This window comes from Dendrobates tinctorius, unplaced genomic scaffold (genome assembly GCF_039654945.1).
Source record: "Dendrobates tinctorius isolate UK_male_01 unplaced genomic scaffold, ASM3965494v1 ptg000272l, whole genome shotgun sequence".
Classification (NCBI taxonomy): Eukaryota; Metazoa; Chordata; class Amphibia; order Anura; family Dendrobatidae; genus Dendrobates; species Dendrobates tinctorius.
This window is the reverse complement of record NW_027361939.1, coordinates 11,860,001-11,880,157: the sequence shown is the minus strand read 5'-3', so window position 1 is coordinate 11,880,157 and position 20,157 is coordinate 11,860,001. Positions and strand designations below refer to the sequence as shown.

The window sequence follows — 20,157 nt, the reverse complement described above, 5'->3', positions numbered from 1 at the left end:
TCAGAACTTTCTCACTGACACGTTTCCGATTCGAAAGGAAACAGGAGCCTTAGTGACAGACAGAACACATGGATTGTTGCGTCCCTTGACGCTTTGGAGTAATAAGGTGTAGTTGAGAATGGTTTAAGCTATGAAACAAAATGAAACCTTGTGCTAAAGGTCAGTAAGAGCCACAAATACCCTGATGTTGAGCATTTTTGACTGCAAAGTACAAAATCTACCTGGAATATTATTGTCTGGAAAATACATTTCTGTCTTTGATTGTTGGCAGTAGTACAGTAAAAGGTGCGTTCCCATACCGGGAGTCGAACCCGGGCCGCCTGGGTGAAAACCAGGAATCCTTACCGCTAGACCATATGGGAATGGATAGCTACACACTGAGGTATCTATTGAAAAAAATCAGCTCGGGGGCTTGCACAAGAAACGTCTGCAGATTGGCACGTGCATCTTGCCTCGTTAGCGCAGTAGGTAGCGCGTCAGTCTCATAATCTGAAGGTCGTGAGTTCGATACTCACACGGGGCAGCGGGCTCCTCTTTTCCGAAGAGATTTTGTCAAAAACTTAGAACTTTCCCGTTCATTTCTAACACGTTTCTGATAAGTAAGGATTTGTGAACCCAAATGACACATGGGATGCTGGTTCTCTTGACCCGTTTGCTGTATAAAGAGGCAGATGAGAGTGATTTGAGCTATGAAAAAAAATTAAATTTTGTGCCAAAGGTCGTCACAATGAATGTAACCAAAAGCTGGTGTTCAGAATGATTGACAGCTAAGCGCAAAATCTACCTGAAATACTTTTGTCTGAAAAACACCCGCGTCAGTCTCATAATCTGAAGGTCGTGAGTTCGATCCTCACACGGGGCAGCAGGCTCCTCTTTTCCGAAGAGATTTTGTCAAAAACTTAGAACTTTCCCTTTCAGTTCTAACACGTTTCTGATAAGTAAGGATTTGTGAACCCAAATGACAGATGGGACACATGGGTTGCTGTTTCTCTTGACCCGTTTGCTGTATAAAGAGGCAGATGAGAGTGATTTGAGCTGTTTGACAGCTAAGCGCAAAATCTACCTGAAATACTTTTGTCTGAAAAACACCCGTCAGTAGCGAGCGCGTCAGTCTCATATTCTGAAGTTCGTGAGTTCGATCCTCACACGGGGAAGCGGTCTCCTCTTTTCTGAAGAGATTCTGTCACCAAATTAGAACTTTCCCTTTCAGATTTAAAATGTTTCTGATGAGTAAGAATTTGCGAACCCAAATGACAGACAGGACACATGGGTTGTTGATTCTCTTGACACGTTTGCTGTAAAAGGGGCTAGTTGAGATTGATTTGAGCTATGAAACCAAATTAAATCTTGTGCCAAAGTTCATCACAACGAACGGACCAAAAGATGGCGTTCAGAATTTTCGACAGCTTAACGCAAATTCTACCTGAAATACTTTTGTCTGAAAAACACCTTTGTCTTTGAATGTTGGTGGCAGTACAGAAAAGTACATTCCCATACCGGGAGTTGAACCCGGCCCGCCTGGGTGAGAACCAGGAATCCTAACCGCTAGACCATATGGGAAAAGATGTGCTGTCTTATCAGTGACAATCTGAAAAAAAATAAGTTTTCTACTTGGCACAAGCAACTTCTGCAGTTCTATTTGCGCAGCTTGCCTCGTTAACACAGTTGTAAGCAAATCAGTCTCATAAGCTGAAAGATGAACGTTCGATTCTTAGACGGGGTACTGGTCCCTCGTTTTCTCAATCGATTCTGTCTCCATCTTGGCTACAGGGCCACAGATTTTTCCGATTCAGTACCAAAACATAACCAATTTAGTTCCTAAACTGTTTCCACGTACAAGGCATGGGGCAGCTTTTGAATGTGTGTACTAGTTCCAAAGGAGTGTCACTCCCATAGCAGGAAGTAAACCAGTCGACCAGGGATACTAGGTCCTATCCACTTTTCCACGTGGGACAAGTTATACACTAAGCAGCAAGATAAATTAAAAAAAAAAAAAAGAAGTTTTTGCTTTGATTAAATAGCTTTTACATCACAAAAGAAAAAAGTTGCCACATGAGCATGGTACTTAGCACGTCAGTTGGTAATCTGAAGTTCATGAGGTTTTTTCCTCACACGTGGAACTATTCTCCCCCCTTTTCTTGGGATATTGTGTCACCCACTCAGAACTTTCTCACTGAAACGTTTCCGATTCGAAAGGAAACAGGAGCCTTAGTGACAGACAGAACACATGGATTGTTGCGTCCCTTGACGCTTTGGAGTAATAAGGTGTAGTTGAGAATGGTTTAAGCTATGAAACAAAATGAAATCTTGTGCTAAAGGTCAGTAAGAGCCACAAATACCCTGATGTTCAGCATTTTTGACTGCAAAGTACAAAATCTACCTGAAATATTATTGTCTGGAAAATACATTTCTGTCTTTGATTGTTGGCAGTAGTACAGTAAAAGGTGCGTTCCCATACCAGGAGTCGAACCCGGGCCGCCTGGGTGAAAACCAAGAATCCTAACCGCTAGACCATATGGGAATGGATAGCTACACACTGAGGTATCTATTGAAAAAAATCAGCTCGGGGGCTTGCACAAGAAACGTCTGCAGATTGGCACGTGCATCTTGCCTCGTTAGCGCAGTAGGTAGCGCGTCAGTCTCATAATCTGAAGGTCGTGAGTTCGATCCTCACACGGGGCAGCGGGCTCCTCTTTTCCAAAGAGATTTTGTCAAAAACTTAGAACTTTCGCGTTCAGTTCTAACATGTTTCTGATAAGTAAGGATTTGTGAACCCAAATGACACATGGGTTGCTGGTTCTCTTGACTCGTTTGCTGTATAAAGAGGCAGATGAGAGTGATTTGAGCTATGAAAAAAAATTAAATCTTGTGCCAAAGGTCGTCACAATGAATGTAACCAAAAGCTGGTGTTCAGAATGATTGACAGCTAAGCGCAAAATCTACCTGAAATACTTTTGTCTGAAAAACACCCGCGTCAGTCTCATAATCTGAAGGTCGTGAGTTCGATCCTCACACGGGGCAGCAGGCTCCTCTTTTCCAAAGAGATTTTGTCAAAATCTTAGAACTTTCCCTTTCAGTTCTAACACGTTTCTGATAAGTAAGGATTTGTGAACCCAAATGACAGATGGGACACATGGGTTGCTGTTTCTCTTGACCCGTTTGCTGTATAAAGAGGCAGATGAGAGTGATTTGAGCTGTTTGACAGCTAAGCGCAAAATCTACCTGAAATACTTTTGTCTGAAAAACACCCGTCAGTAGCGAGCGCGTCAGTCTCATATTCTGAAGTTCGTGAGTTCGATCCTCACACGGGGAAGCGGTCTCCTCTTTTCTGAAGAGATTCTGTCACCAAATTAGAACTTTCCCTTTCAGATTTAAAATGTTTCTGATAAGTAAGAATTTGCGAACCCAAATGACAGACAGGACACATGGGTTGTTGATTCTCTTGACACGTTTGCTCTAAAAGGGGCTAGTTGAGATTGATTTGAGCTATGAAACCAAATTAAATCTTGTGCCAAAGTTCATCACAACGAACGGACCAAAAGTTGGCGTTCAGAATTTTCGACAGCTTAAAGCAAATTCTACCTGAAATACTTTTGTCTGAAAAACACCTTTGTCTTTGAATGTTGGTGGCAGTACAGAAAAGTACATTCCCATACCGGGAGTTGAACCCTGGGTGAGAACCAGGAATCCTAACCGCTAGACCATATAGGAAAAGATGTGCTGTCTTATCAGTAGAGTTGAGCGATACCAGCCGATACTTGAAAATATCGGATCGGAATGGATCGGCCGATCTTAAAAAAAAGTATCGGTATCGCCGATTCCGATACCGGGAACCAATGCAAGTCAATGGGGCCAAAATATCGGAATTAAAAAAAAACCTTTCTTTCCTTGTAGGTTAATTCTACATGAAGAAAAACAACTAAGAATAATGTAGAATGTATTGTGGGAGGTGGAGGAGACATTAAAGCCATAGAGGTTTAGCCCAATCAAATGGAATAGCAGGAATTAAACTTTTTTTTTTAAAGATGTTAGGAGTTACAAAGATATTGACTATGTTAGCCTCATTTATATTTTGCCAGACATGTATGTCTTCTTCTTCTACTTCCTTTTTTTACATTCTTCTTCTTCTTCTTCTACTTCCTTTTTTTACATTCTTCTTCTTCTTCTTCTACTTCCTTTTTTTACATTCTTCTTCTTATTCCTTTTTTTACATTCTTCTTCTTCTTCTTCTACTTCCTTTTTTTACATTCTTCTTCTTCTTCTTCTTCTTCTTCTTCTTCTTCTTCTTCTTCTTCTTCTTCTTCTTCTTCTTCCTTTTCTTACATTCTTCATATTCTTCTTATTCAACAATTATTATTCTACATATTCAGCTTCTTCATCTTCTTCCTATTCTTCTTCATCATATTCTTGTTTGTGTCAGGCATTCCTGTAGTTGTTATCTAGAAAAGTTAGAAGTTTACACCTTCCGTTCTGCCTGTCACAAAAGATTTACAACAGGATTTGTCCGCGTTCAGTTTGGCCTGCAGAAGCAGGCCTTTTCCAGGGGCACCACGAGGAGGAACGGACTCACCCCCATACACTGCTTAGTCTTCTTCTGCTTATAAATAAGATAATATCATTTGCTCAGAGTATTAGTCTTATGCTTAATGTTCTTCTGCTTTGTTTTTTTTATGCTTCTTTGTCTTCTCTCTCTTGTTGTTCTGCATCTTGGTGGTTGTCTTCCTGTTCTTTGTCCTCTTGAACCAGCTGACGGTACTGGCACCCGGAGGGGCAGCAGAAGGAACAAGAGCCAATGGCACTACCGAGGACCAGCTGACGGTGCTGGAACCCGGTTACTAAGCAGGAGGTACCTGTGCTACAAAGCACTACCAAGGACCAGCAGACGTTGCCGGAACTCGGATACCGAGATGGAGGCACCTAGGCCAAACGCTCTGACGAGAACCAGCTGACGGTGCTGGAACCCGGAGGGGTAGCATAAGCTGCAAGAGCAAATGGAAATAGCGAGGACCAGCTGACAGTGCTGGCACCCGGAGGGGCAGCAGAAGGAATAAGAGCCAATGGCACAACCGAGGACCAGCTGACGGTGCTGGAACCCGGTTACTAAGCAGGAGGTACCTGTGCTACAAAGCACTACCAAGGACCAGCAGACGTTGCCGGAACTCGGATACCGAGATGGAGGCACCTAGGCCAAAGGCTCTGACGAGAACCAGCTGACGGTGCTGGAACCCGGAGGGGTAGCATAAGCTGCAAGAGCAAATGGAAATAGCGAGGACCAGCTGACAGTGCTGGCACCCGGAGGGGCAGCAGAAGGAATAAGAGCCAATGGCACAACCGAGGACCAGCTGACGGTGCTGGAACCCGGTTACTAAGCAGGAGGTACCTGTGCTACAAAGCACTACCAAGGACCAGCAGACGTTGCTGGAACTCGGATACCGAGATGGAGGCACCTAGGCCAAAGGCTCTGATGAGAACCAGCTGACGGTGCTGGAACCCGGAGGGGTATCAGAAGTTACCCCTGAAAAGCAAAGTTGGCATGCCGCAAGCTGGCCGCAGTTACCGAATCACACAGTCCTACAGGGGGTGCTTGTCCTACTGGCACTATGGAACAAACCTTTCTTACCAGAACCCGCAGTCCACATAGGAAGCACCTAAACTGCTGGCACCCTAGCCTCGGCTAACCCAACCGCAACACGACATGGCAACTTGGGGTGGCAAACTGACATTGACACTTCCCGGAAACAGCAGGCAGGGCTGGAACCAAGCTGGGCAGGAGGGAGTACCCGTGCCAAAGTCAGTTATGAGCAGCAACTGGCGATGTTGGAGCCCAGGACAAGCACTTAGCAGGCTGAGGCCTGATGTGCTGTCAATTGGGAGGCAGCAGGACAGATTGCCATCAAAACAGCAGGGGAACAGCTGACGTTACTGAACCCCACAAACACAGGAGCTAGTGTTTTACTCTGTGAAGACGGCACTTCCGAGCAACAACTGGCTGTGTTGAAGCCCAGGGACAAGCACGGAGCAGGCTTAGGCTGCATTGAAGAAATTTTAAGATCGGTTGTAGACTACTAATTTGAACCAAGCTCCACTTAGGCCTGTGGATTCACTGATTTTCGTATTTCCCCTGTCCTCCAACCCCGCCAGTTACAGCTCCGAAGTGGCGTCTGCACAATCCACACTTGTTCCTGTGTTACAGGTGTTCAGTCCGGTCAGTTAATCCCCTGATGTGTGTCCGGCAATGTCGCCTGCTCTGTCCACATTCCGATAATGGGAATGTGGACAGAGCAGGCGACATTGCCGGACACACATCAGGGGATTAACTGATCGGACTGAACACCTGTAACACAGGAACAAGTGTGGATTGTGCAGACGCCACTTCGGAGCTGTAACTGGCAGGGTTGGAGGACAGGGGAAATACGAGAGACAGTGGAGCCACAGGCCTAATTGGAGCACGGTTAAAAATCAGTAGTGGTACGACTGTGTAGGCAGCAGGAGACTTTGCCATCCACACAGCAGGGGATCAGCTGACATTACTGAACCCCACTGAGACACGGGAGCAAGTATCTCTTTCCGTGTGGACGGCACTTCCGAACTACAACTGGCTGTGTTGAAGCCCAGGAAATAGGAGGGTGTAGGCAGAGGCCTACTGTATTTTGAATGAGTTTACAGCAGGAGAGACTGCCATCCACAAAGCAGGGGATCAGCTGACGTTACTGAACCCCACTGAGACACGGGAGCAAGTATCTCTTTCCGTGTGGACGGCACTTCCGAACTACAACTGGCTGTGTTGAAGCCCAGGAAATAGGAGGGTGTAGGCAGAGGCCTACTGTATTTTGAATGAGTTTACAGCAGGAGAGACTGCCATCCACACAGCAGGGGATCAGCTGACGTTACTGAACCCCACTGAGACACGGGAGCAAGTATCTCTTTCCGTGTGGACGGCACTTCCGAACTACAACTGGCTGTGTTGAAGCCCAGGAAATAGGAGGGTGTAGGCAGAGGCCTACTGAATTTTGAATGAGGTGACAGCAGGAGAGACTGCCATCCACACAGCAGGGGATCAGCTGACGTTACTGAACCCCACTGAGACACGGGAGCAAGTGTCTCTTTCCGTGTGGACGGCACTTCCGAACTACAACTGGCTGTGTTGAAGCCCAGGAAATAGGAGGGTGTAGGCAGAGGCCTACTGAATTTTGAATGAGGTGACAGCAGGAGAGACTGCCATCCACACAGCAGGGGATCAGCTGACGTTACTGAACCCCACTGAGACACGGGAGCAAGTGTCTCTTTCCGTGTGGACGGCACTTCCGAACTACAACTGGCTGTGTTGAAGCCCAGGAAATAGGAGGGTGTAGGCAGAGGCCTACTGAATTTTGAATGAGGTGACAGCAGGAGAGACTGCCATCCACACAGCAGGGGATCAGCTGACGTTACTGAACCCCGCTGAGACACGGGAGCAAGTGTCTCTTTCCGTGTGGACGGCACTTCCGAACTACAACTGGCTGTGTTGAAGCCCAGGAAATAGGAGGGTGTAGGCAGAGGCCTACTGAATTTTGAATGAGGTGACAGCAGGAGAGACTGCCATCCACACAGCAGGGGATCAGCTGACGTTACTGAACCCCACTGAGACACGGGAGCAAGTATCTCTTTCCGTGTGGACGGCACTTCCGAACTACAACTGGCTGTGTTGAAGCCCAGGAAATAGGAGGGTGTAGGCAGAGGCCTACTGTATTTTGAATGAGTTTACAGCAGGAGAGACTGCCATCCACACAGCAGGGGATCAGCTGACGTTACTGAACCCCACTGAGACACGGGAGCAAGTGTCTCTTTCCGTGTGGACGGCACTTCCGAACTACAACTGGCTGTGTTGAAGCCCAGGAAATAGGAGGGTGTAGGCAGAGGCCTACTGAATTTTGAATGAGGTGACAGCAGGAGAGACTGCCATCCACACAGCAGGGGATCAGCTGACGTTACTGAACCCCACTGAGACACGGGAGCAAGTATCTCTTTCCGTGTGGACGGCACTTCCGAACTACAACTGGCTGTGTTGAAGCCCAGGAAATAGGAGGGTGTAGGCAGAGGCCTACTGAATTTTGAATGAGGTGACAGCAGGAGAGACTGCCATCCACACAGCAGGGGATCAGCTGACGTTACTGAACCCCACTGAGACACGGGAGCAAGTGTCTCTTTCCGTGTGGACGGCACTTCCGAACTACAACTGGCTGTGTTGAAGCCCAGGAAATAGGAGGGTGTAGGCAGAGGCCTACTGTATTTTGAATGAGTTTACAGCAGGAGAGACTGCCATCCACACAGCAGGGGATCAGCTGACGTTACTGAACCCCACTGAGACACGGGAGCAAGTATCTCTTTCCGTGTGGACGGCACTTCCGAACTACAACTGGCTGTGTTGAAGCCCAGGAAATAGGAGGGTGTAGGCAGAGGCCTACTGTCTTTGTAATGCGGAGACAGCAGGAGAGACTGCCATCTCCACAGCAGGGGAACAGCTGGCAGTGCTGAACCCCACTAACACTTGAACGAATGTGTTTGGCTCTGTGGAGACGACACTTCTGAACACCAACTGACGCTGTTGGAGCCCAGGATTAGGCGAGGAGCAGGCTGGGGCCTACTGGATTTTGGCAGGTGAAGGCAGCAGGAGACTTGCCATCTCCACAGCAGGGGAACAGCTGGCAGTGCTGAACCCCACTAACACTTGAACGAATGTGTTTGGTTCTGTGGAGACGACACTTCTGAACACCAACTGACGCTGTTGGAGCCCAGGATTAGGCGAGGAGCAGGCTGGGGCCTACTGGATTTTGGCAGGTGAATGCAGCAGGAGACTTGCCATCTCCACAGCAGGGGAACAGCTGGCAGTGCTGAACCCCACTAACACTTGAACGAACGTGTTTGGCTCTGTGGAGACAACACTTCTGAACACCAACTGACGCTGTTGGAGCCCAGGATTAGGCGAGGAGCAGGCTGGGGCCTACTGGATTTTGGCAGGTGAAGGCAGCAGGAGACTTGCCATCTCCACAGCAGGGGAACAGCTGGCAGTGCTGAACCCCACTAACACTTGAACGAATGTGTTTGGTTCTGTGGAGACGACACTTCTGAACACCAACTGACGCTGTTGGAGCCCAGGATTAGGCGAGGAGCAGGCTGGGGCCTACTGGATTTTGGCAGGTGAAGGCAGCAGGAGACTTGCCATCTCCACAGCAGGGGAACAGCTGGCAGTGCTGAACCCCACTAACACTTGAACGAATGTGTTTGGTTCTGTGGAGACGACACTTCTGAACACCAACTGACGCTGTTGGAGCCCAGGATTAGGCGAGGAGCAGGCTGGGGCCTACTGGATTTTGGCAGGTGAATGCAGCAGGAGACTTGCCATCTCCACAGCAGGGGAACAGCTGGCAGTGCTGAACCCCACTAACACTTGAACGAACGTGTTTGGCTCTGTGGAGACAACACTTCTGAACACCAACTGACGCTGTTGGAGCCCAGGATTAGGCGAGGAGCAGGCTGGGGCCTACTGGATTTTGGCAGGTGAAGGCAGCAGGAGACTTGCCATCTCCACAGCAGGGGAACAGCTGGCAGTGCTGAACCCCACTAACACTTGAACGAATGTGTTTGGTTCTGTGGAGACGACACTTCTGAACACCAACTGACGCTGTTGGAGCCCAGGATTAGGCGAGGAGCAGGCTGGGGCCTACTGGATTTTGGCAGGTGAAGGCAGCAGGAGACTTGCCATCTCCACAGCAGGGGAACAGCTGGCAGTGCTGAACCCCACTAACACTTGAACGAATGTGTTTGGTTCTGTGGAGACGACACTTCTGAACACCAACTGACGCTGTTGGAGCCCAGGATTAGGCGAGGAGCAGGCTGGGGCCTACTGGATTTTGGCAGGTGAATGCAGCAGGAGACTTGCCATCTCCACAGCAGGGGAACAGCTGGCAGTGCTGAACCCCACTAACACTTGAACGAACGTGTTTGGCTCTGTGGAGACAACACTTCTGAACACCAACTGACGCTGTTGGAGCCCAGGATTAGGCGAGGAGCAGGCTGGGGCCTACTGGATTTTGGCAGGTGAAGGCAGCAGGAGACTTGCCATCTCCACAGCAGGGGAACAGCTGGCAGTGCTGAACCCCACTAACACTTGAACGAATGTGTTTGGTTCTGTGGAGACGACACTTCTGAACACCAACTGACGCTGTTGGAGCCCAGGATTAGGCGAGGAGCAGGCTGGGGCCTACTGGATTTTGGCAGGTGAAGGCAGCAGGAGACTTGCCATCTCCACAGCAGGGGAACAGCTGGCAGTGCTGAACCCCACTAACACTTGAACGAATGTGTTTGGCTCTGTGGAGACGACACTTCTGAACACCAACTGACGCTGTTGGTGCCCAGGATTACGCATGCCGCATGCAGAGGCCAATGGGCAGCGGTTTTTATGGAGGTTGTGGACTACTACTGATTCTAACCATGCTCCACTTAGGCCTCTGGCTCCACTGTCTCTACTATTTACCCTGGCCTCCAACCCCGCCAGCTACATCTCTGAAGTGGCGTCAGCACAATCTACACTTGTTCCTGTGTTACTGGTGCTCAGTCCCATCAGTTGATCCCCTGATGTTTGTCCGGCAAGTTCGCCAGCTCTGTCCTCATTCCCACTACTGGTTATGGGAATGTGGACAGAGCAGGAGACCTTGCCGGACACACATCAGGGGATAAACTGATGGGACTGAGCCACAGGAACACAGGAACAAGTGTAGATTGTGCTGACGCCACTTCAGAGATGTAGATGGCGGGGTTGGAGGTCAGGGGAAATAGTAGAGACAGTGGAGCCAGAGACCTAAGTTGGGCACGGTTAAAAATCAGTAGTGGTTTGAATGTTGATGGAGCTGGTGACTCTGCCGTCCACACAGCAGGGGATCAGCTGGCATTACTGAACCCCAGTAACACAGGAGCTAGTGTGTTTCTCTGTGCAGACGACACATCTGAGCGACAACTGGCTGTGTTGAAGCACAGGGATTATAGTTCAGGTGGTAGAAAAATGAACACACCAGCAGACCTGGATACAGTTGCCAACCACTAATTTAGTCTGTAAGAGGAATGGCAAAGTCTTTGGAGATCCAGGCCTTGTTCATTTTCAGAAAAGTCAGCCGGTCAACATTATCGGAAGATAGTCGCGTGCGACGGTCTGTTAGTACACCACCTGCGGCACTAAAGACACGTTCCGATAATACACTGGCAGCAGGGCAAGCCAGCACCTCCAATGCATACTGGCTAAGCTCTGGCCATGTATCCAGCTTAGAGACCCAAAACTTGAAGGGGGAAGAGCCATCTGGGAGTACAGCGACAGGGCAAGACATGTAGTCTGACACCATCTGACGGAAGCGTTGCCTCCTGCTGACTCGAGGCGTCGCTGATGGTGTAGACAATTGTGGTGGACACACAAAACTTTGCCACATTTGGGCCATAGTGGTCTTGCCTTGTGCTGCGGCACTGCCTCTGCTCCCTCTTTGTGCAGAGTTTCCTCCACTGCCTCGACGCACAGAGCTGCTTTGTAAAGCACTTGCAACAATGCTGTCGGGTGGAATGGAAAACATTATGGACTGCACCAGTGACTCTTCGTACTCCCGCATTTTACGCTCCCGGTTCAACGTTGGTATGAGCCTTTGTACGCTGTCCCGGTAGCGAGGATCTAGGAGGGTGTACACCCAATAATCAGCCGAGACGAGAATGTGGGCGATGCGGCGGTCGTTTCTCAGGCACTGCAGCATGAAATCAACCATGTGCTGCAGACTCCCAACTGCCAAAGAACCGCTGTCCCCTGTTTGAGGCGTGACCTCGACCTGCTCTGCATCACCCCACCCTCGCTGTACATACTGAGTAGAGGTTTGTGTACCTCCCTCCTCTGGAGAGATGTCTTCCTCCTCCATCGACTCCTCCTCATCCTCCTCACAAAGTGTCCCCTGCCTAGGCCTTTGTGAGGAAACACGTAGCGCAGACTGTCCAGAAGCAGATGGCATTTGGGACTCCTCATCCTCCACCTCTTCTGAAACCTCATCCCTTAGTGCTTGCAGTGTTTGTTGAAGCAGGCAGATAAGGGGGACAGTCATGCTGACTAGTGCATCATCTGCACTCGCCATCCGCGTGGATTCATCGAAGGCACGCAAAACGAGGCAGATGTCCTTCATAGAGGCCCACTCAATGGTGCTGAAGTGTGAACGGCGCACAGTGCGACTTGTTTGCGCCTGATGCAGCTGGTACTCCATGACTGCTGCCTGCTGCTCACACAACCGCTCCAACATATGTAACGTTGAATTCCACCGGGTGGGTAGGTCACATATGATGCGATGTTCTGGAAGGCCAAATCGTCGCTGCAGAGCAGCGAGGCGCGATCTTGCCGTGCTGGAACGTCGCAAGTGAGCGCACTCTATGCGGACCTTGTGCAACAGTGCATCAAGATCCGGATAGTCCCTCAGAAAGCTCTGCACGACCAAGTTAAGAACATGTGCCAGACATGGGATGTGTGTGAGGTTGCCTAGGCCAAGAGCTGCCACCAGATTTCGGCCATTGTCACACACTACCAAGCCCGGCTGGAGATTCGCTGGCCCAAACCACACATCGCTCTCCAGCTTGATAGCATTCCAGAGCTCCTGCGCTGTGTGGCTTCGATTCCCCAAAGAAATTAATTTGAGTACAGCCTGTTGACGTTTGGCCACGGCTGTGCTCATATCGGTCGTAACAGGCTCCTGCTCTGCTGTTTCTGAGGAACTTGAGTAGGAGGAGGAGTCTATGTGTACAGACTGGAGTCCTGCAATCCGTGGCGTTGGAAGAACACGTACAGCGCCACTCTCCAGATCCGTACCCGGCTCCACAACATTGACCCAGTGGGCAGTGAGGGAAAGGTATCGTCCCTGTCCATGGTTACTGGTCCACGCATCGGTGGTCAGGTGGACCTTGCTACTAACGGCGTTTAGTAGCGCATGTTTTATTTTGCCCTCAACATGTTTCTGCAGGGCAGGGACGGCTCGCCTGCTGAAATAAAAGCGGCTGGGCACGTTGTATTGGGGGACTGCCAATGCCATTAAGTCCCGGAAGGTGTCAGTGTCCACCAGCCTGAATGACAGCATTTCAACTGCCAGAAGTTTGGCAATGCCAGCATTCAGAGACTGTGCTCGGGGATGGTTTGCCGAGTAAGGGCGCCTTTTATCCCATGCCTGTGCTACCGATGGCTGTGATGGATGGGAACGTGCTGTTATGGGTGGAATCTGACAGGGTCTCCGGACAACAGTGGCAGAGGTTCTTCCTTGGCGATCCTGTGAGGAAGCCGAACCAGCAGTGTGTGAGCTGGAGGAAGAGGGCCCAACACGAACTGAAGAGGTGGTAGGTGGTGCTGTACGTTGGCCTACGTCTTGAGGGTGTCTATGCAACTCCAACTCGTGCTTGGTGCGCACATGTTTCCACATATTTGTGGTATTGAGGTTGCTGACATTTCTCCCTCTTTTGACTCTCTGATGACACAGCTTGCATTTGACAAAGCAAATGTCATCTGCAACTGTGTCAAAAAAGGACCACGCACTGCAACTCTTGTGAGCGCCCGGTTTGCCTTTGGAAGGAGGAATGCTCCTAACGGGTGCCGAAGTGGAGGGTACAGGCAACCAAGTCTTCCCCCTCCCTCTGCCTCCTGTTTTGGCCGGTAGGGGAATCTCTTCCTCCGAGCTGCTCCCACCACCTTCCTGTTGCTCACGCCATGATGGGTCAAGGACCTCATCATCTTCCCTCCCCTCTTCAAACAGCTGCTTCTCCGGGGTTGTCTCGCCAGCACCGTACGCACCAGAAAGTGGCAACTGAGTCTCGTCATCATCTGATGCGTACTGAGGTGTGCTGACCATAGGCACTGGCCCACTCGCCTCTTCAGATTCAGAGGGACAAAGAAGTTGCGCATCACTGCATACTCCCTCTTCTTCACATTCAGGAATGCTGCTTGGCTGGCCCCCTCTTTCCAAGCCAACAGATTCCGAGAACAGAAGTAGAGATTGTGATGGCTCCTGTCCATGTCTCTCTGACTGCCTGGGCACTTTGGCAGGTGGTGAAGAGACAGATGGTTGCTCTTCGGTGCTCTGACCCTGAGAGGATGCGGAAGTAATTGAAGTCGATGCGTTAGCTGCCATCCATCCGACAACGGCTTCAATTTGTTCCTCCCGCAGCAGTGGGGTACGTTGAGGTCCTACAAAGCTGCGCATAAAGGACTGTTGCCTGCTAAAACTGGGGGATGCTGATCCACTGGTGCCCGCAGCAGGCCCAGAATCCCCACGTCCTCTACCTGTAGAATCCCCACGTCCTCTCCCTGCAGAATCCCCACGTCCTCTCCCTGCTGAAACTCCACGCCCACGCCCACGCCCCCGCGCCTTACTCCCTGCCTTCTTCATCTTGCAAGACTGCTTAAGATAGGCAAAAAAGGACAAAGGGGGGCCTTAGTGTGCTTATTCCTGAACAGCTGGTTACAGGTACAAGAAACACTAATTTTATGAAGTGTGTGTGTGTGGACTAGACTTTAATAGGAGCTGATGTGGCCTACACAAGTTCAAAATGTAGTGTTTGGTGAACTTTTTATGTGGTTTCTTTGTTTGAAACAAACTCAAAGTATGAGAACAAAGAATTGAAACTGATAGTATCACCAACTTTTTGGAGCTATTACAATGCAGGCAGGTAACCTACAATGCAAAAGATGAGGCTCCAAAAAAATTGGGTAATACTAATCTGGCTGCGCCGGCAGGGCACAAGCCAGAAAAAAAGGCTCCTCTATCTACTCCTATATAGTGTTTGCAACCAACCAATGTTGATGGATACGGATGGATGCACACTAATAGGAGAAGAAAAAATGAGCTGCACTCAGAGACAAATATGTGTGAGGCAGTGACGCACGTTGAGCGTCCTACAACCAGACGTAGCTGCAGGACACTCTACTCAGCGTGAGCTGCACTCACACACAGTCAGAGACCTCTCAGACAGCCGTCAACAGTGCAGCTAAGTGGGCACTGGCACTGACAGGCTGCAGAAAGGCTCCGCTGTGTACTCCTATATAGTGTTTGCAACCACCGTAGATGGAGACGGATGGATGCACACTAATAGAAGAAAAAATGAGCTGCACTCAAATAAAAATATGTGTGAGGCAGTGACGCACGCTGAGCGTCCTACAGCCAGACGTAGCTGCAGGACACACTACTCAGCGTGAGCTGCACTCACACACAGTCAGAGACCTCTCAGACAGCCGTGAACAGTGCAGCAAAGTGGACACTAGCACTGAAAGGCTGCAGAAAGGCTCCGCTGTCTACTACTAGTGTTTGCAACCAACGTATATGGATACGGATGGAAGCACACTAGATTGAAATTATTTAAAAAATGCAGCTCAAAAAATAAAAGATGTATGAGGCAGCAGTGATCACACTGGGTGGCCTACAGCCTGACGTGGCTGCAGGACCCACTCCACAGCGTGAGCTGCACTCACACAGCCCTTGCAGACAGCTGTGAAAACAGCGCTGCTAGGGAAAAGCAAGCTACAGTGGTGGTTTATGTAGCCTGGATAAAGCACAATATTGTTTTTAGAATCGCTATTTCTAACTGTCCCTCACAGTCTTCTACAGCAGCCTGTCCCTAACTGAATTCACAGCAGAGTGACCAGAAATGGCGGCTGCGGTGGCTTTTATAGTGCATCATGACATCATTTCGGCAGCCAATCACAGCCATGCCAATAGTTAACATGCCTACATGCCTAACAGGATGTGCCCACACTTCGGAGGATTCCCATTGGCTTAATCAAAGCAAGCAGGCTCATAGCATGATGGGAACTTCCTATTCCGATTCCGATCCCGGAATCCGATATGAAAAAAGTATCGGAATTAAGTATCGGAATTCCGATACCGCTGATATCGGCCGATACCCGATACTTGCGGTATCGGAATGCTCAACACTACTTATCAGTGACAATCTGAAAAAAAATAAGTTTTCTACTTGGCACAAGCAACTTCTGCAGTTCTATTTGCGCAGCTTGCCTCGTTAACACAGTTGTAAGCAAATCAGTCTCATAAGCTGAAAGATGAACGTTCGATTCTTAGACGGGGTACTGGTCCCTCGTTTTCTCAATCGATTCTGTCTCCATCTTGGCTACAGGGCCACAGATTTTTCCGATTCAGTACCAAAACATAACCAATTTAGTTCCTAAACTGTTTCCATGTACAAGGCATGGGGCAGCTTTTGAATGTGTGTACTAGTTCCAAAGGAGTGTCACTCCCATAGCAGGAAGTAAACCAGTCGACCAGGGATACTAGGTCCTATCCACTTTTCCACGTGGGACAAGTTATACACTAAGCAGCAAGATAAATTAAAAAAAAAAAAAAGAAGTTTTTGCTTTGATTAAATAGCTTTTACATCACAAAAGAAAAAAGTTGCCACATGAGCATGGTACTTAGCACGTCAGTTGGTAATCTGAAGTTCATGAGGTTTTTTCCTCACACGTGGAACTATTCTCCCCCCTTTTCTTGGGATATTGTGTCACCCACTCAGAACTTTCTCACTGAAACGTTTCTGATTCGAAAGGAAACAGGAGCCTTAGTGACAGACAGAACACATGGATTGTTGCGTCCCTTGACGCTTTGGAGTAATAAGGTGTAGTTGAGAATGGTTTAAGCTATGAAACAAAATTAAATCTTGTGCTAAAGGTCAGTAAGAGCCACAAATACCCTGATGTTCAGAATTTTTGACTGCAAAGTACAAAATCTACCTGGAATATTATTGTCTGGAAAATACATTTCTGTCTTTGATTGTTGGCAGTAGTACAGTAAAAGGTGCGTTCCCATACCGGGAGTCGAACCCGGGCCGCCTGGGTGAAAACCAGGAATCCTTACCGCTAGACCATATGGGAATGGATAGCTACACGCTGAGGTATCTATTGAAAAAAATCAGCTCGGGGGCTTGCACAAGAAACGTCTGCAGATTTGCACGTGCATCTTGCCTCGTTAGCGCAGTAGGTAGCGCGTCAGTCTCATAATCTGAAGGTCGTGAGTTCGATCCTCACACGGGGCAGCGGGCTCCTCTTTTCCGAAGAGATTTTGTCAAAAACTTAGAACTTTCCCGTTCAGTTCTAACATGTTTCTGATAAGTAAGGATTTGTGAACCCAAATGACACATGGGTTGCTGGTTCTCTTGACTCGTTTGCTGTATAAAGAGGCAGATGAGAGTGATTTGAGCTATGAATAAAAATTAAATCTTGTGCCAAAGGTCGTCACAATGAATGTAACCAAAAGCTGGTGTTCAGAATGATTGACAGCTAAGCGCAAAATCTACCTGAAATACTTTTGTCTGAAAAACACCCGCGTCAGGCTGGTTTCACATTTGCGTTTTTTAGCGCTGGAAAAAAACGCTAACCTGCGCATGCGTTTTTTCCCCTATATTTAACATGGGTGCGCATACCTGCGCGCTGCCATGCGCATGTATGCGATTTTCATGCGCTGCGTTTTTTTGGGGTATGCGTTGGTATTTTCCAGACGCAGCATGTTGCATTTTTTGGCCCTGCAAAAAAGCGCATGCGCACATATGCGCACGTTTTGCGCTAAAAATGGCCATTATAGCCTATGGGTGCGCATATGTGCGCATTGGCATGCTTATGTATGCGTTTTTTTGCACCAGCGTTTTTTTTTTTAACCATGGAATTTAGGGGTTTGGGTTAGAGTTAGGGTTAGTGAAGGGGGTTTAGGGTTATGGTTAGGGTCAGGGTCAGGGTTAGGGTTGGGGTTTGGGTCAGGGTTACGGTTAAGTATGGTTTGGTTAAGGGTTAGGGTCAGGGTTAGGGTCAGGATTAGGGTTAAGTATGGTTTGGTTAAGGGTTAGGGTCAGGGTTAGGGTTAGGGTTAGGGTCAGGGTTAGGGTTAGGGTTAGGGTCAGGGTTAGGGTTAGGGTCAGGGTTAGGGTTAAGTATGGTTTTTTTAAGGGTTAGGGTCAGGGTTAGGGTCAGGATTAGGGTTAAGTATGGTTTAGTTAAGGGTTAGGGTCAGGGTTAGGGTTAGGGTTAGGGTCAGGGTTAGGGTTAGGGTTAGGGTCAGGGTTAGGGTTAGGGTCAGGGTTAGGGTTAAGTATGGTTTTGTTAAGGGTTAGGGTCAGGGTTAGGGTCAGGATTAGGGTTAAGTATGGTTTGGTTAAGGGTTAGGGTCAGGGTTAGGGTTGAGGTTAGGGTCAGGGTTAGGGTTAGGGTTAGGGTTAGGGTTAGGGTTAGGGGCAGGGTTAGGGTCAGGATTAGGGTTAAGTATGGTTTGGTTAAGGGTTAGGGTCAGGGTTAGGGTTAGGGTTAGGGTCAGGGTTAGGGTTAGGGTCAGGGTTAGGGTTAGGGTCAGGGTTTGGGTTAAGTATGGTTTTGTTAAGGGTTATTGTCAGGGTTAGGGTCAGGATTAGGGTTAAGTATGGTTTGGTTAAGGGTTAGGGTCAGGGTTAGGGTTAGGGTCAGGGTTAGGGTTAGGGTTAGGGTTAGGGTTAGGGTCAGGGTTAGGGTTAGGGTTAGGGTCAGGGTTAGGGTTAGGGTTAGGGTTAGTTAGGGTTTAGGGTTTGGGTTAGGGTTAAGTATGATTTGGTTAAGGGTTAGGGTCAGGGTTAGGGTTAGGGTTAGGGTCAGGGTTAGGGTTAGGGTCAGGGTTAGGGTTAGTAAAGTCATGGTTTGGGATAGTGTGAGGGGCCACCCTTATGTTGGAAAAAAACGCAAACGCGGTAAAAACGCACTAAAAACGCATACAAACGCATAAAAACGCTGCGTTTTTTTCATGCATGCTCATAAAAATGCTTGAAAAAAACGCAGCAGTTGTATGCTTTTGTATGCGTTTTTTCAATGCGTTTTTTTGCGGGAAAAACGCGCTGCAAAAAAAAGCAAGTGTGAAACTAGCCTCAGTCTCATAATCTGAAGGTCGTGAGTTCGATCCTCACACGGGGCAGCAGGCTCCTCTTTTCCGAAGAGATTTTGTCAAAAACTTAGAACTTTCCCTTTCAGTTCTAACTCGTTTCTGATAAGTAAGGATTTGTGAACCCAAATGACAGATGGGACACATGGGTTGCTGTTTCTCTTGACCCGTTTGCTGTATAAAGAGGCAGATGAGAGTGATTTGAGCTGTTTGACAGCTAAGCGCAAAATCTACCTGAAATACTTTTGTCTGAAAAACACCCGTCAGTAGCGAGCGCGTCAGTCTCATATTCTGAAGTTCGTGAGTTCGATCCTCACACGGGGAAGCGGTCTCCTCTTTTCTGAAGAGATTCTGTCACCAAATTAGAACTTTCCCTTTCAGATTTAAAATGTTTCTGATAAGTAAGAATTTGCGAACCCAAATGACAGACAGGACACATGGGTTGTTGATTCTCTTGACACGTTTGCTGTAAAAGGGGCTAGTTGAGATTGATTTGAGCTATGAAACCAAATTAAATCTTGTGCCAAAGTTCATCACAACGAACGGACCAAAAGATGGCGTTGAGAATTTTCGACAGCTTAATGCAAATTCTACCTGAAATACTTTTGTCTGAAAAACACCTTTGTCTTTGAATGTTGGTGGCAGTACAGAAAAGTACATTCCCATACCGGGAGTTGAACCCGGGCCGCCTGGGTGAGAACCAGGAATCCTAACCGCTAGACCATATAGGAAAAGATGTGCTGTCTTATCAGTGACAATCTGAAAAAAATAAGTTTTCTACTTGGCACAAGCAACTTCTGCAGTTCTATTTGCGCAGCTTGCCTCGTTAACACAGTTGTAAGCAAATCAGTCTCATAAGCTGAAAGATGAACGTTCGATTCTTAGACGGGGTACTGGTCCCTCGTTTTCTCAATCGATTCTGTCTCCATCTTGGCTACAGGGCCACAGATTTTTCCGATTCAGTACCAAAACATAACCAATTTAGTTCCTAAACTGTTTCCACGTACAAGGCATGGGGCAGCTTTTGAATGTGTGTACTAGTTCCAAAGGAGTGTCACTCCCATAGCAGGAAGTAAATCAGTCGACCAGGGATACTAGGTCCTATCCACTTTTCCACGTGGGACAAGTTATACACTAAGCAGCAAGATAAATTAAAAAAAAAAAGAAGTTTTTGCTTTGATTAAATAGCTTTTACATCACAAAAGAAAAAAGTTGCCACATG

The 20,157-nt window shown here is 48.3% G+C and overlaps 8 non-coding genes across 8 annotated transcripts; 3 read left to right on the top strand and 5 right to left on the bottom strand.

Annotated features, from left to right (window-relative positions):
* Positions 1-290: 290 nt before the first annotated feature.
* On the bottom strand, positions 291-362 carry TRNAE-UUC (transfer RNA glutamic acid (anticodon UUC)). Its single transcript has one exon. It is a non-coding gene; the product is annotated as a tRNA-Glu (tRNA).
* Positions 363-450: 88 nt separating this feature from the next.
* Positions 451-523, top strand: TRNAM-CAU (transfer RNA methionine (anticodon CAU)). The gene has a single exon. It is a non-coding gene; the product is annotated as a tRNA-Met (tRNA).
* A 965-nt stretch (positions 524-1,488) lies between these two features.
* TRNAE-CUC (transfer RNA glutamic acid (anticodon CUC)) lies at positions 1,489-1,560 on the bottom strand. Its single transcript has one exon. It is a non-coding gene; the product is annotated as a tRNA-Glu (tRNA).
* An 889-nt stretch (positions 1,561-2,449) lies between these two features.
* TRNAE-UUC (transfer RNA glutamic acid (anticodon UUC)) lies at positions 2,450-2,521 on the bottom strand. The gene has a single exon. It is a non-coding gene; the product is annotated as a tRNA-Glu (tRNA).
* An 88-nt stretch (positions 2,522-2,609) lies between these two features.
* On the top strand, positions 2,610-2,682 carry TRNAM-CAU (transfer RNA methionine (anticodon CAU)). Its single transcript has one exon. It is a non-coding gene; the product is annotated as a tRNA-Met (tRNA).
* Positions 2,683-16,843: 14,161 nt separating this feature from the next.
* Positions 16,844-16,915, bottom strand: TRNAE-UUC (transfer RNA glutamic acid (anticodon UUC)). The gene has a single exon. It is a non-coding gene; the product is annotated as a tRNA-Glu (tRNA).
* An 88-nt stretch (positions 16,916-17,003) lies between these two features.
* TRNAM-CAU (transfer RNA methionine (anticodon CAU)) lies at positions 17,004-17,076 on the top strand. Its single transcript has one exon. It is a non-coding gene; the product is annotated as a tRNA-Met (tRNA).
* Positions 17,077-19,594: 2,518 nt separating this feature from the next.
* On the bottom strand, positions 19,595-19,666 carry TRNAE-CUC (transfer RNA glutamic acid (anticodon CUC)). Its single transcript has one exon. It is a non-coding gene; the product is annotated as a tRNA-Glu (tRNA).
* Between the last annotated feature and the right edge of the window lie 491 nt (positions 19,667-20,157).